Here is an 11,301-nt window from a genome sequence, read left to right as displayed (position 1 = left end):
TAATGTCTGTTTCAAAGAAAACAGTATTGAGATTAAAAAATTTTTTTTCATTTCCTGTATTTCTTTTATTCAAGACTTGTCCTAATGTCCCATTAATTCAAACTTGGTGTGAAATTTTCTTCTTATTTGGGAACTAAGAAATATAGTTAATACAGATAAAAGAAAGATAAAAATTAAATCTTTTTTTTCCTGAAAAATACCAGTTTTAAAGACCAATAAGAATATTTAATTACATTTATTTTTGTATCTGTTTATGTCTTAACTAGAGGCCCAGTGCATGAAGATTTGTGCACTCAGGGGGTGGGGTGGGGTCCCTCAGCCCGGCCTGCGCTCTCTTGCAGTCCAGGACTCCTCAGGGGATGTCCACCTGCCAGCTTAGGCCGCTCCCTGGCTTATGGCTGAGTGGAGCTTCCCCTGTGGGAGCACATGGACCACCAGGGGGCAGCTCCTGCGTTGAGCATCTGGTGGTCAGTGCACATCATAGTGACTGGTCGTTCCCCCCGTTAGGGTCAGTGTGCATATTACCCTTTTATTATATAGAATAGCTCTCTAAATTATTGCTTGAATGTAAAGAATCTTATTTGTCATTTAATTGCTCATTATATAAGCAGCTGAGTGATTAAAATTTGCTGTAAGTTCAAGCATACTGAAAATAAAAAGTCACTGGTGAACATTTTATTTAAAAAACTTACTTAAAATGTGTGTATACTTTTAAGCTTGCATCCTCCAGTCTACTGAAAATTGGCCAGGAGACAGACAAAACAACAACAAGAAATAGAGAATCTGTTTATCTACTGCTAGATATGGTAAGTCTCATTTTAATTTTTAGTGACAACAAAGAAGTTCCAGCCATTCCTGATTGTCTTTTCTTGGCTTTTAGTGATTAAATATCAGTAAGAGCTGAGATGCTTTTTTTATTCCTGGTGCTCATTTCCCCAAACCGCACACTTTCTAAAATTGCTAAAAAGAATGACAATCACCTGTATTTTACAGTATTGTAATCATATCAGAAAACAACAAAATAAAAGATTAGCATTACCTATAAGGTATTCTTTGTAGTTTTTTAACTTGTTGGGAAACACTTGAGTCTTATATTTTCCTAGTATATTAGTTTTAGCTCTTCCAGTTTTCTGTTGTCTGACTCCATTCTGCCCATTTAATACAATTTTCTATAATACTCTAGTGCATTCCTTCTCTTGACTTCCATGAACCAGCCGTGCTTGTTTCTACCATGAAGCTCTTTCCTCACTTAGAATAATTTCCTTTACCTGCAGAGGTCTGTGTCTAAATGATTCAGCATACCCCACAGCTCAAATCTTTTTATGGATAGACTTTCCTGATTACTCTGGTCTACGTTAATCTTTCTTCTCTTTTGAACTTCTCTAGAACTTACAGCTTTTTACCACTTAATTATAGTTGATTTGATGTTTAATTTTGCTTTGTAGCCTAGTCTTGGGTCTCCATTTGGACTTCAAGATATGGCCATTTTAAATGTTTGTATTCTCTTTTATGTCTAACACTAGAGGTCAGGTGCATTAAATTCGTGCACAGGTAGGGTCCCTAAGCCTTGCCAGTGATCAGGGCTGATCAAGGTCTTTCAGCTGCCGGCTGGGGCCTGCCTTCATTCTGCACCGCCCCATGGTGATCAGCGCATGTCATAGCGAGCGATCGAACTCCTGGTCTCCCGGTCGAACTCCCGAGGGGACATTTAGCATTTTAGCCTTTTATATATATACTAGTGGCTCGGTGCATGAAAATCGTGCACGGTGGGGTGTGTCCCTCAGCCTGGCCTGCACCCTCTCCAATCTGGGATCCCTCTCGTAATCCGGCACCACTGGCTCCTAACTGCTCACCTGCCTGCCTGCCTGCCTGATTGCTCCTAAACACTCTGCCTGCCGGCCTGATTGCCCCCAACTGTGCCCCCCTTCTGGCCTGATCACCCATAACTGCCCCCCCTTGCTGGCCTGCTTGTCCTCAACTGCCCCCCTCACCCCCCCGCCGGCCTGCTTGCCTCCAACTCCCCCCCCCCCCATCACCCGTCAGCCTGCTTGCCCCCAACTGCCCTCCTCGCTGGCCTGCTCACTCCCAACTGCCCTCCCCTCCTGGCCTGATGGCCCCTAACCGCCTCTGCTTCGGCCCCATCTCCATGGCTTTGTCCGGAAGGTCTCCCAGTCTAATTAGCATATTACCCTTTTATTAGTATAGATATTGTTGAAGGCTATGAAAGTGTGTAGTATGTTCCCATTGGTTAACTAATTTCTGAGAGCATTCACCATGGCACACTTACCTTTCAGATTTTAAAGTAAAGGGAAAATAAGTTGTGACTATTTCTAGTAAGAACAATGTAACAATGTAAAATTATGGTTATTAGTTGTCAATAAATGTTCTCATAATAAATAATTGGAATTCTAATGAATTTTGGAATTTTCCAGATTGTGCAGGAATCCCCATTCCTAACAATGGATCTTTTGGAATCTTGTTTTCCTTATGTCTTGCTGAGAAATGCATACCATGCTGTCTACAAGCAAAGTGTTACATCTTCTGCATAAAATATCTACTTATTGAAGACAAGCACGCGTTTTTGTTGCCTGGGTTTTACCTGTAAACTGTGGAGCTATTTTACCTTAAGGCCTGATAAACAGTTTTGTGGATTATAAATTTTTTTCATATGGTTGTATTTTCTGATCATTGGTTTCTTAATATAGTTGTACTACAATATACTTGGTTGATTTAGGTTGCACATTCACTGAATTCACAGAAATTATTCCTATAATTTTAGAGTATCATTTGTTTGAAAAATATACGTTATCTCTATGTTTTTGATATTTGATAATGAAAAAAACCTTTGCTTGTTTATTTCTCAAAAAAGAATTGTATTTAGTGATTATTTTAGGTAGTGATATAGCATTCATCTGTGTGTAAATTATTTCATATAGGGAAGAGTTCTGATCTGTACCTATGGTTCTTATTGAAAACAAAACTGGATGTGCATTTCTGTGATGTTATGAATACATTTCTACTTTATTTTGAAACATTTGCCAAACTAAATACTATAACACTGTATAACATTAAAAACGTTAAAGGACTGCTTAGCATTAGAAGCAGACTATGTCCTGAAATTCTAAAACAGCAACATATGTTGTTGCTTGTATAAAGCCTAGTGATAATTTTTAGACTAACTTCCATGGTGCCCTATTGGCATTAGCACTACCATTGTACCCTGCTGTATAATAAATAATCTTAAACACTATCAACTGTTGATAAAAATGTTAGTCCCTAACCACTTTTTATATGTTTTAAATTTTTGAAAATCAAGTGTACCTGCCACAACATAAAATAAACACTAGACTGTATCACTTTTTCAATGATTTCTTTAATTTGGGATCCTTAGAAGTTTATTCAGTAACATGAAGGTATTAGTTTAAAATAAGCTTTAGTTTAGTTTAGTTTAGTTTAGTTTAGTTTAGAAATGTCTAAATGTAGCATTCGACACTAGGTCAGCTATTACAAGGTTTGTTTAAATGTTTTGAAAAACATTCCACTGGAAAAATATTAAAATTAGAAAATAAAATTACATAACATTTTTAAAAATTCAAAACTAAAAGGAAACTTATGTGACATCAGCTTGCTAATTGTATCTGTGACCAGATAGATGGACAGAGTTACTTGAAAGAATGGGGAGGGGAGAAGGAATGATGGTGGAACTAGTGAAAATGTTGAGAACTACATCAGTAATGAATGGGAAAGACATCAAAGGCCTGTTGCTTGGTGGTTGACATGGAAGGCAGAGCAGCCCATTTCGTTTAAAAACTAACCAGATGTTTTGCTCTTTGCTTGGCATTGTTAAGACTGTGTTTCTGGTATCAGAGCTTCTGTTGTTCACAGCTTATTATGTATACACTGGTACCTTGTGTTAAGATAATAGAAAGTTGCTGTGTCCTCAGTTACCTTTTCTTTGTTCAGATACATAGAGTGAAATGAAATTGAGACGCCACAAGATTATAATGCTACTAGAGGCCCGGTGCATGAAATTCATGCCCTTGCGGGGGGAGGTCCCTCAGCCTGGATTGCGAGAGGGCACAGGCCAGGCCAAGGGACCCCACCAGTGCATGATCAGGCTGGGGAGGGACCTCAGGAGGGCTCCAGGGCATGTCTGGCCCATCTCGCTCAGTCCTTATACGCCGGACCCCAGCAGCAAGCTAACCTACCAGTCAGAGCATCTGCCCCCTGGTGGTCAGTGCATGTCATAGAGAGCGGTTGAGTGGCCTTAGCATATCATTAGCATATTACACTTTGGTTGGTTGAATGGCCGACCAGACACTTAGCATATTAGGCTTTTATTATATAGGATTTTGTATGTGATTTCTCCAGTCTATATTTAAAGCAGGGAATAGTTGTTGCTATCTACTAAAATTTCTCAGTAGTTCTATGAGGATTTTTTTAAAGGGAAGAAATATTTAAATGGAGTAGTTTAAGACTTAAAATAACCTGATTACACAATGAACAGTTGAAACTAAGATTAAATGTTGTTGTTTTTGACATATCAGGATCCTAGAGTGGTAATTTGTCAATAATGATATCCTGCATGGTAAAGTAGGCATTTGATATGTGCACTTTGATTGGAGTAATATGTGGAAAGGCATATGGATGTACATGAGACATTGCTTATCCCTGTTCAGGCCAAGAAAAGATCACTCTTAGTCATGTAAAGTTTGTCTAGTCCCAGTTTTTTTCTCAAATACTAACCTGACTGACTGCCTGGCTGATGTATTGTTTATTCTTTACAGAGAGTGATTCTACTTTAAAAGAAAAGGGGGAGGGGGGGGGTGTCGAAAGAACCCTAGCCAGTTTGGCTTAGTGGGTAGGGTGTTGGCCTGCGGACTGAAGGGCCTTGGGTTTGATTCCAGTCAAGGGACCAAACATACTGGTTGCAGGCTCGATCCCTGGCCCCAGTGCAGGAGGCAACCAATCAATGGGTGGCTCTCTCACATTGATATTTCTCTCTCTCTGCCTCTCCCCCTCCCTTCTACTCTCTGTAACAATCAATGGAAAAGTATCCTTGGGCGAGGATTAATAACAAAGACAAAAAGGCAAAAGTAACTTGGAAAATTGAAGTTAAATTGACAATTACTATTTCAAATATCTTATGTTAACTTTTCTTATTTTCTTCTAAATTTACACTAGAAAATACTGTTTTTGTTGCTTTCTCTACTATAATGTGATCATACCATGTAGCTTGGCTGTAATTGGCTTGTTTCACTCAATAGTGGAAAAAAGTCTTTGATATGTTTTTTTAATGCCTCCATATATACCATAGCTACTTTAAAAATTTCATTTGGATGGACATTTAGGCCATTTCTTGTTTTTCATTATTATAAATATCTTGTATCTGTATCTTGATGAACTTGTCCTATTATCTCCTTAACATAATTTCTTTTTTTTAAAAATATATTTTATTGATTTTTTACAGAGAAGAAGGGCGAGGGATAGAGAGTTAGAAACATCGATGAGAGAGATCAATCAGCTGCCTCCTGCATGCCCCCCACTGGGGATGTGCCCGCAACCAGGGTACCCATGCCCTTGACCGGAATCGAACCTGGGACCCTTGAGTCCACAGGCCGACGCTCTATCCACTGAGCCAAACCGGTTCAGCAGCCTTAACATAATTTCTCAAAAATTTAGATTACTTAGAAGAAGGATGTATACATTTTAAACTTTGATACATATTAGATTTCCCTCCAGTAAGATTACTTCTGCAATTGTGTGTTTTAATTCCTCCACTGTTGCCAATGCATCTTTGCCTCTTCAAAAAGTGAAGCATAAGTCTTAAAAATTTGTATAGCTTTGCTTATTGTAAGGTAGAATATTCTTTTATAGATTTATTTTGTAGGTTTATTTATATATATATATATATAAATGATTACATAAATATATATTTTGTAGATTTTTTTTGTTTTCTTTAATGAAATTAATCATTTCATTTTTTTATTTTCAATTGGCGTGTTTTAAAGATTTTCTTTTAAAATACCAAACACTTATTTCATGTTTAAAATAATTTAGTACATGTAGTTAGGACTGAAATCAACCCCATGTAATCTTGAGTATAGTGATATGACTTTTAAAATATACTAATATCATAACTGTTACAAGTACTTTGATAATTGAATTTTAGTGGACTTTGAGAGGTATAGGACATTTATTTCCAAATCTAAGTTAAGAACAGCATTGATATGAAAAGGATATATACCTGTTAAAGAATGAAAGATGTTCAATTTAAATATATGTACTTCATAGTAGGTTGAAATTACACCAAAATTCCAATTCCTTTATTCTAAATTTATACTATTAAATAGGTATCTTATAAATGATAAAGCTAATTCAGAAAGATACTGTTGTGTAGTTAGATACTATATGTAGGAGGCTATATCAACTTTAGCCTCATTTCTCAGAGATGTTATTTTGAAAACTTTATGTTCTCTAATAAAACAACTAAGGCAAAAAGTTGTAAGATTTCCCTTGCCTTTCGTATTAATAACCTGGTATACATAATTTCTAAAGAAAAAGACCCCCCAAAATCAGCAATTTTTCCTCCTAACGTGGTATAATTAATACTGAACTTTGTCTTTCAATTAAATTCTAAAATTAATTTGTAAAAGCCCTATATATATATATATTTTTTTTTAACTATATTTTATTGATTTTTTACAGAGAGGAAGGGAGAGGGATAGAGAGTTAGAAACATCAATGAGAGAGAAACATCGATCAGCTGCCTCCTGCACATCTCCCACTGGGGATGTGCCTGCAACCCAGGTACATGCCCTTGACCGGAATCGAACCTGGGACCCTTGAGTCCGCAGGCCGACGCTCTATCCACTGAGCCAAACCAGTTAGGGCAAGCCCTTTATATTTTAATGTTAATCTAACATTAAGTTATTATCATTCATTCCACCCTAGACTTCATTTTATAGAAAGTTTTCGCATTTTACAAAATGCTATGGAATCTAGGTAAAGTGGTGTTTTTGTTATTAAATATACAGAGAAAATGAAATCTATATCATATTATTTTAAATGTAATTAAGATAGTTCTCTGAGAAGAAATTGCTGCCCTATCTGTCATTAATTTATTTTATCTTTATTTACTGTAATCCTTACCTTTATAGACTGAGCTATTGCAGGATCTCTGGTCACAGAGTACTGAATCAATCAATTTGGAACATATGTCTGTGCTGTTAGGAACAAAAAGATGTGTAAAATCTTACCCTGCCTTCCAGGAGCTGAGAGTGAACTTTGTACTGTTTAAATTATATTTTAATCAGCTGATTATCGTGTTGTGATAATGTTGCAATTTCTAACCCAAAAAGGATGGAAAATTTTCCAAAGTTCATTGCCATAGGCCTGGGGCTCTGGTATTTATTCAGGAAAAAAGGCTGCTGGGACCTTATAGAAAAGAGAAGGTTGAGTCCAGAAAAAAGTCAGAGCCTGCCTTTACGGGTTACACTTGGCATAGTGCTGTGGCGATAGTTGTGAGAATCTGATGCAATTGAGCCAGTATCAGCTGGATGAGATACATTTAGTTTAAGCTAGCAGTACCCCTACCTCGTATTTGTATTTCCCCAGCAAGTAAAACAGTGCCTCGGAATTCAAAGGAGAGAGCTTCCTTTCTTTTCCATTAGGCCCTTCCTTCCTTCCTTCCTTCCTTCCTTCCTTCCTTCCTTCCTTCTTTCCTCCCTCCCTCCCTCCCTCCCTCCCTCCCTCCCTCCCTCCATCCCTCTTTTCCTTCCTCCCTCCCTTCCTTCCTTCCTCTTTCTTCCCTTTCTTTCTTTCTTTCTTTCTTTCTTTCTTTCTTTCTTTCTTTCTTTCTTTCTTTCTTTCTCTCTCTCTCTCTCTCTCTCTCTCTCTCTCTCTCTCTCTCTCTCTCTCTCCTCCCTTTCTTTTGTCCAATTTATCTCTTAACTAGAGGCCTGATGCACGAAATTCGTGCAAGGAGCTCAGCCCTCGCAGCCCCAGCTTCATCCAGAAGGTTGTTCGGATGTCCGTTCTAATTAGAATATTACACTTTTATTATTATAGATTTTTCCTGCCTTCTCTTTTCCAGAGGTAATCATAGAACTTGGCACAGGTGCTTCCCAGGACTTCCCAGTCTGGATCCTCGTGTTGGTCATTTGTACTTTCCTAATCATTTTCTACCACTTTTCTATTCAGTCATTAGCAAATATTTTAAGATGCCTGGATATAATGGTGGTAAAAGTAGAGAAATATAGTAGAGTTTGCATTGTAATGAGGGTAGACAGTAGGGGAGTAAACTTCTGATAATGAGAGGGGAGGACCGGGTGGTAAGCTGGGGAGTGGGGGAGGGAGTCGTTTGGGACTTTAGTCATCGGGGAAGCCCTCTGTAGAAGCATTGGGCTGATACATGGAGGAGAAGGAACCAGAAGTGGGGCAGAGTGAACAGTGGACATAAAGGCCCAGAAGGCAAGAACAAACTTGGCATGTATGAGAAGTAGAAGTTTACCACTTAGTGTTTCAGTCGCAAAGCTAGCTCTTTTTTTTTTTTTTTTCCTGGTCTGCCTGTCTTCCTTTATTCTTTGCTTATAAATTCAAAGTTCACAAATCCAGTCTAAGGTAGGGAGGTTGGTTATAAAGGAGGAAACGAACTGAATTTACTGATATGCTGTGGCATTAATCTGAGAATGGGTAAAGTCTATTTACATCATCAGGCCTAAACCAAGGCCAAGTCCTATCGGGTAGTGAACTGTAATCTAGTTAATTTGCATATAAACATGCCCACCCTTCTATTACAATGGCTTACCAGTTGGAAGATTTTAGCTGAGTCATTCGTAGAGACTTTTGTGAATGAATAATCCTTAAAATAGTGTAACTTCTTACATCTGTCCTTCATCTCTTTTTAGCCTCTTGAGCATGTACCATGGTTTCATTTGATGGCCTTGGCCTGAATTTCCAAATAGACAATATGTCCTCAAAATTCTAAAGATTGCCATGACATTTGTCCTTGGGGAAAGAATTTGTTGGAAATTTTAAATGTTTTAATCTTTAGCAAAAAAATCTTTTTTTTTTTTTTTGTTATTTGGTCCTATTGGACAGGAAAATTAAGTAATATATATTGACTCTACTTTGGTTTTATTTTCAGAGTGGAAAGTTGCATTAATTATATTAAACTTTCATTCTTGTATGAACCAAACTTTCCATATACATTGCTACCATTCGAGATCAAGCATGCCTAACTCTGGAATGTTTCATTTCCAAGAAAAGTTTTCAGCCTGTCATTCTGACCAGAAAATAACAAAATAGGATAAATTAGCAATTTAACGTCAGGAATCTAGCCATAGAGGGCCATTTCTCATTTCTGATTCAGTGCACTCACTTTGATCCTTACCTTACTAGCTTTCTCAATTTTTGGGGTGGGATGGATGGACAAGTGCTTGGTGCAGGAGCATTCTGGCCAACCTCTTATATGAGGTCCACAAACCTGGAAAATGGGTGACCTAGAGATGGAGCTGTATTGAATATGCCATGGTGATTGCATGTCCATTTTTTAAATTGTAATGTATTTTTTATTGTAAAAGAATGTCAAGAGGTTGACAATGCAAATTATTGAAGAAGACTTTCCCTTGGTTCCTGAATCTGCTAGGCTCCTATGTACCAGTAAGTCTCCATTAGCACGTCTCAGGTTTCCTGGTCTTTTGCAGGTATGTTGATTATATGAGATATTGCTTGGAAACAAAAGTCCATTTGATATTAAAACAAACTTATTGTGCCTTTCACATTTCCTACAGGGAGAGCTACATATCTCAAATGCTTTCACAATTTAACAGTAAAGTTAGTGCATTTGCCAAACCAAAGAATTCTCTATCACAAGTTGTTGAATCAAACCTCTCATAACATATGCAATATATCCAGATTGAAAGGTTTAAAATTAGAATTTAAAACAATCTTTAGACTGATTTTTCATATTTGAAAGACTAGTTATTTGCAGCATACAAATGGAGAGAGCAGTGCAAAATGCATCAAGTTGTATATGATAAATGTACTGTCAACCTAATGACTACCTCTAAGCAGATTGAAAAATACCACTTCTCAAAAGCAATCTAGATTGTGAAGTTCACAATTTAGATCAATTGCTACTCTAGTTCCATACATTGCAAAATGATTCCAGAAACTGATTAAACATGCAATTGTTTTACAAAACTACAAATATTGTTTGGGACTTTACAAAACTACAAAGTGTAGCACTATATTTCTAAATTCAAGATAGTTTTACAGTAGAATAGATAATACTTCCATAGAAGTCGTCAAACTTAACCGCTCTGTCGACCATTCTTACGTATTATTTCTTCCAAATCTTAGCCTAAGTAGATCTGTGCTCTATCATAGCATTTAAATCTGTTTCAACGGTTTTATAAGATTTTTCAGTCTAGAAATAACGTTAAAGCAAATGAATTTATACCTACAAATGTCCTGCTAAAAATAGAATCTAATGCAATATGACAATTCTATATTGGATAAATTTTGAACCAAATTCCTAAGAATGACAATTTAAAATTTATATTTGACAATTATAATTTGAAATCTATAAAACAAAAGTATAATAACTTTTATGGGAAAATATTCACAAAGAATGAAGAACCTCTAAATTTAGTTATGTATAGCTGTCAGATGACAAGTTTCCTAATTATAACCATTCATAAACACTCATCACCTTAAAGAATGCCAGTTTGTTTTTTTGTTTTTTTTAGGTATGTTGGTTGATTTCAGAAAGGAAAGAGAGAGAGAGAAACATCAATGATGAGAGGGAATCATTGAACTGTTGCCTCCTGCACTCCCCCTACTGGGGGTTGAGCCTGAACCTGGGCTTGTGCCCTGTCCAGGAATCAAACCATGACATCCCGGTTCATAGGTCGATGCTCAACCAGTGAGCCACGCCAGCCGGACGACCAGTTTATTTTTAAAACAAACTAAAAAGTGAGAAAGTAGGGGTTTATTTTATGTAACAGTGCTATTAGGATAAGGCATCACTTGATATGTGACAAAGTGTTTCCAAATCATGTATTTTTGTTACTGTGTCTTAACCATTAGGATGGTTGGGGGGAGGTGGTAGTAGTGGGGTTGAGGGGAATGACAACAGGACCTACTTTCTCTAGAATATATTGAGACACAGGTTAAAAGTTTCTCAGGTAAATTCATGGCTACAGCAAAATTAAGCAAGAGCTCAGAATTTTACATTCCTCCCCAAAGCTGATTTCTCAGATGGTCACAACCAATTAAATATTTCAAAATATGTCC

General features: G+C 37.1%; 1 long non-coding RNA gene across 1 annotated transcript; it reads left to right on the top strand.

The window, feature by feature from the left end:
- Positions 1 to 207: 207 nt before the first annotated feature.
- On the top strand, positions 208 to 3,353 carry LOC139001302 (uncharacterized). The gene is made up of 2 exons (XR_011469941.1): positions 208 to 806; positions 2,433 to 3,353. It is a non-coding gene; the product is annotated as an uncharacterized lncRNA (long non-coding RNA).
- The last annotated feature ends 7,948 nt before the right edge of the window (positions 3,354 to 11,301 follow it).

The sequence above is a fragment of the Myotis yumanensis genome, unplaced genomic scaffold (assembly GCF_028538775.1).
Source record: "Myotis yumanensis isolate MYYU_CA2020_CCGP unplaced genomic scaffold, mMyoYum1.0.hap1 SCAF_315, whole genome shotgun sequence".
Classification (NCBI taxonomy): domain Eukaryota; kingdom Metazoa; phylum Chordata; class Mammalia; order Chiroptera; family Vespertilionidae; genus Myotis; species Myotis yumanensis.
The sequence above is the reverse complement of the archived record's forward strand: the minus strand, read 5'-3'. Positions and strand labels throughout refer to the sequence as shown.